This window comes from Peromyscus maniculatus, chromosome 6, assembly GCF_049852395.1.
Source record: "Peromyscus maniculatus bairdii isolate BWxNUB_F1_BW_parent chromosome 6, HU_Pman_BW_mat_3.1, whole genome shotgun sequence".
In the NCBI taxonomy this organism is placed as follows: Eukaryota; Metazoa; Chordata; class Mammalia; order Rodentia; family Cricetidae; genus Peromyscus; species Peromyscus maniculatus.
In genome coordinates, this window is record NC_134857.1 from 109,520,884 (window position 1) to 109,525,894 (window position 5,011).

The following is a 5,011-nucleotide window of genomic DNA, read 5'->3' on the forward strand; positions in this document are numbered from 1 at the left end:
CGCTCCAAAGTGGCTATCTGAACAAAAGGTAAGTGGCAAATCAGGAGCATGTAGAAGCTGGTGTGCCGGGATGCCAGCCGACATTTAGCATCAGCAGCTTAACCAGATTAGTTGAGATCTGCGTTACTTAACCTTCAAGTGTCTTGCAGGGGATCAATGCACCCAGCCTTTGAATATGGGCTCAGCCAGGTAACACACTTGCTTCGAAAATGAAAATCAAACCCTTCAGGACAATTTCAATAGCCGCCCATGTCTAGATTCACAAGGAAACCCTTAATCAGGTACCTTTCCTACAGATGGAACTGTCACTGTGGCTTAAAAACACAGCCAGTGTTTAAAAGAACTCGGTACGTTGGCCTAAGCTAAAATTTTCAGTAGTTTATTTATATATTCATCATCTCTTTCACTTCTTGCATCTTCACCAGCAAGTGTGACTTGACTTCAAATTTACTTCAGATACAGTTACCAGTGTTGCCCCGTTCTGTTCATCTCCCAAAGTCAAGGAAGTAAGACCCATGTCATCCTCATTATATGAAGACTCTTTAATCCACTCCTGATGTGTCGGGGCTACAACTCCAGCAAGAGTATATGTCTTGAGTCTCTCCAAGATCATCTCTGTAGGCACATGATTTTCCTAAGCATGTTCATTTCTAATGAAGGTAATTGTTTCTGTTCAAAACTATATTTTATTCCAAGTTTGGAGCACCAAAATCCTACTTAAAGATGAGCCCAGGGCTGGAGATGCAGCTCAGTTGGAAGAGTGCTCTCCTGGTATGAACAAAGCTCTGGGTCCAGTCTCCAGCCACATAAAAGTGGGTATGGGGGTGTGTGCCTATAGTTTCAGCATTTAAGAGATAAAGGCAAGAGGATCAGATTCCAAAGTCATCCTCAGTACACAACAAGTTGGATGCCAGTCTGATACATGGACGCCATCTAAAGAAGAAACACAGAAGGTCAATTGCATGTCTTTTAGCAATATTTAGCAACAAAATCATTTTTGAGACATTGTCTCGCTATATAGACCAGGCTGGCTTTGGACTCATCGATATCCATCTGCTTCTGCTGGGATTAAAAGCCTGTACTACTATGCCCAGCTGCAGGGGATAAAATTTTAACCTAATTTAAAATCTACCTGTACACACAAAATAAATGAAATTCACAACAATAATAAAAAGATTTAATCTTCATCGTATATAATTCTGTCCATCAAGTTTAAAAATGAGAAAAGATTAGATAACAAGAAGCCTGCCATGGCCATACAGTTTGTAAGAAAAAAAAGAGAGATTTAATTCTGTAAAAATAAGAATATTGCATGAAATGTTATCAAACACTAATAGAAATTATATATAGACAATAGAGTCTGGAAAAAATTTGCTCAATCTTTAAAAAAGTCATATTGCAGCTATTGAGACTACACAATTCACCTGCTCACCAAATATTTACTGAGTACTTGCCAACCTCTGAACCAAGTACTAAAGGTACCAAGATAAGCAACACCAGGTCACTAAGAAGCGCTACAGAAGGAGGAACTCGAGGGATAGAGACACAGGTCACCGAGGAAGAGAACACGTTCAGCCTGTGTAACCAGGCCAAGCTTTCCTGTCGGGTGGCCCCTGAGCTCCCACACAAGCAAACGGAAGCAGGAAAGAGTGTGCTGTGTGTGTATAAAGCTTCAAGAAACCCTCGGAGAAACGCAAGCGTTTTCTGTTGCTCAGGGCGAAGCGGCTGAGGCTACCGAGGAAGGGCCTTAGATGCCCTGTTAAAGGGCCACACTCAGCTTGCAGGCAGCAAACGCACAAAGGTTAAGCCGTGAGTGGCTCATCAGGTCAACGGATTACAGGGGATTTCCCGGGAGCAGCGTGGAAGGGTTCAGAGCAGCGCTTCTCGCCCTTCCTAATGCTGTGACCCTTTCATACAGTTCCTCATGCCATGGTGACCCCAACCATAACATCATTTTCCTTGCTACTTCCTAACTGTCATTTTGCTATTATTATGAATCGCAATGTAAACATCTGGTATGCAGGATATCAGATATGGGACCCCTGTGAAAGGGTTGTTGGACACCCCTGTCCCCCAGGGGTCACAACCCACAGATGGAGAGTCACTAGTTAAGAGCAGGCAAGAGGGGAGTTGGAGGCTTTAGGGAGGCATCCCTGGCTATGGTCCGAGTGAACAGCCATGAGGCTGCAACCTTGGTGTGCGGGTAAGAGTGTGGATCACAGAGTTTGGAGAAACCGAGGTGGGAGAATCGCTTGATCGAGTGCGGGGGATGAAGAAGACCGGATTTAAGAATAATCCCAAGGTTTCCTAGTGCTCAGGACACAGTGGTGGGTGGTAGGTCTGGGTTTTGATGGGCACAAGAGGAAGGACATAGGTTGGTGGCAGAACTCTGCTCACTACCTGACCAAACTGGTCTATGCATTGTCAGGCTTATGGACGTTCTGACCTAGAGAAGCAGGCCAGTTGAGTAGAGAAATGCTGTTTAGAGGCAGAGCGTCAAGCCAGTGAGCCCAGTGACTACAGGGAGCCAGATTCCACGCTTGCAGTCCGTCTTATTGTGTGAGTTAGCTGATCGATACAGTGTTAGGACAGTAGAGCACCGCTCCAGTCCTTATAGTAAGGTGAAGTTATCCTGTATTTGTCTTCAGAAGTGAACTCAACGCTGTGCAAACCAGAACCCACCATCAGGTCTCTAGATCCCGCGTCAAATGCGGTCTCTCCCGCCTCACTGCTCCCATGACCCTTGCCATGTGGTCTCTGTAAGCAGCTCCGCTGAGGGGGCTGAAGGAGCCAGCAGCTCCTGGCACAATGCACTCGGGGCCCTCCCGGAACACAGCACATTTAATGTTGCCGCCGGAGAATTACAAAAAGCTGAGGAGTCTCTCTGGCCAGGCTGAGGAGGGAAGTCTCTCTGGGCCAGGCTGAGGAGGGAAGTCTCTCTGGGCCAGGCTGAGGAGGGAAGTCTCTCTGACCAGGCTGAGGAGGGAAGTCTCTCTGGGCCAGGCTGAGGAGGGAAGTCTCTCTGGGCCAGGCTGAGGAGGAAAGTCTCTCTGGGTCTCTGCTGAGGAGGGAAGTCTCTCTGGGTCTCTGCTGAGGAGGGAAGTCTCTCTGGGTCTCTGCTGAGGAGGGAAGTCTCTCTGGGTCTCTGCTGAGGAGGGAAGTCTCTCTGGCCAGGCTGAGGAGGGAAGTCTCTCTGGCCAGGCTGAGGAGGGAAGTCTCTCTGGCCAGGCTGAGGAGGAAAGTCTCTCTGGCCAGGCTGAGGAGGAAAGTCTCTCTGGCCAGGCTGAGGAGGAAAGTCTCTCTGACCAGGCTGAGGAGGAAAGTCTCTGGGCCAGGCTGAGGAGGAAAGTCTCTCTGACCAGGCTGAGGAGGAAGTCTCTCTGACCAGGCTGAGGAGGGAAGTCTCTCTGGGGCCAGGCTGAGGAAGGCTTTGGCCTTGCAGCTAAGGGAAGCAGTCTTCCTTCACAGGTGTGGTGATAAACTTGACAGGATGTGGAAGCATCTAGGAGACAAATCTCTGGGCATGTCTGAGGGACTTTCTAGATCGGGAGAACTGGGGTGGAAAGAGTCGCTCTAACTGTGGGCACCACAACCCCACGAGCTGGGGTCCTGGACTGAAAAGGAGACTGCGAGAGAACACCAGATTCGATGTCATTCTGCCTTCTGTCTGTCGTTACCGTGGGACCAGCTGCCTGGGCTGCTCTGCATGCTGAACTCAGTTCCTTCCAACTGAGTCAACCCTGCCTCCCTTATCACAGCGACAAGAAAAGTCACTGATACAGCAGGCTGATGAAAGTTCGGTTTGGAAGATCTGAAGGACTGGAATGAATTTTTAAAAGCTGGCTACGGAGTTAATGTATGACTGCCGTGGGCAAAGGCAGAAGATGGAAAGCCAAACTCGGAAGTCATTATAGCAACTTACCATCGTCTACACAGAGCATGGTCTCATAAACCAGCGGGCAGGGTTTTACTATGCTGACAAAGGGGTTAAGGAGGCAGTTTACAGGGGTGGAGGGCAATACATACATATATATATAGTCTAACAAGCACTTAAAGAGATGTGAAATAAGCTGAATTCCTACTACAGTATATAACTCATAACTCCGAAATGTTATAGAGCATTATTTTAAGGAATATGAAGTGAAAGTGTATACATGGCCAATACGATGCAGACCTACCATCTAGAGATAGCTAGTAACAATAAATTCTTTTACATCTCTATCCAATAACCTTAGCCTGGATAAGACTCAGATAGAATTTTTGATACCCACCCCTACGAAGATATTTGCATTAACATGTCCCCAGTGTTGTATCTATTACAGCAAAAACAGTTGAGGCAGGCATGGTGGTACACATTTGTAATCCCAGACAATGAGATGCCGATCACTGCAAGTTTGAGGCCAGGCTGGGCTACATAGGAGACCTTGTCTCAAAAGAAAGCTAAGTAAAAAACTGAAGCAGTTCAGTTGTCTACTTTTTCAATCATGGTATATTGTGCTATGTTTAATAGTCACAGGTATTAAAATGACAAACTGAGCCAGGTGGTGGCGCACGCCTTTGATTCCAGCACTCAGAAGCGAGAGGCAGGCAGATCTAGCTGGAAATATCAAACAACTCATTTCAGCAATTGTAATCTTGATTAATTTATTACTAACTTTTCCTAAGACTAAAATATTCTAATATTCTAGAGGCTGTTTCTTGTCTAATGGAAAACTCAGTCCATTTGCAGGTTCTCAATACACTGTAACGTGTGCCTTGTAAAGAGAGGAAAAGAAACTGTCGTTTTGTGTGCCTGGGCTCACCAAAGGGGATCTGGTGACTCATTTATCCTCAAGGTCACAGTGGCTCTTCGGCACCTACTGCACAGACAGAGCTGGGTTGGCTGCCTGGGAGGGACCTGCAGTCCAATAGGGCAGTGGTCTTTGTCTGCACTCCATCTAAATGGGTTCATATTTAAAACAAAATTAATGGATTGCCCCAAAACAAACAACAACAACAACAAACAACCAAG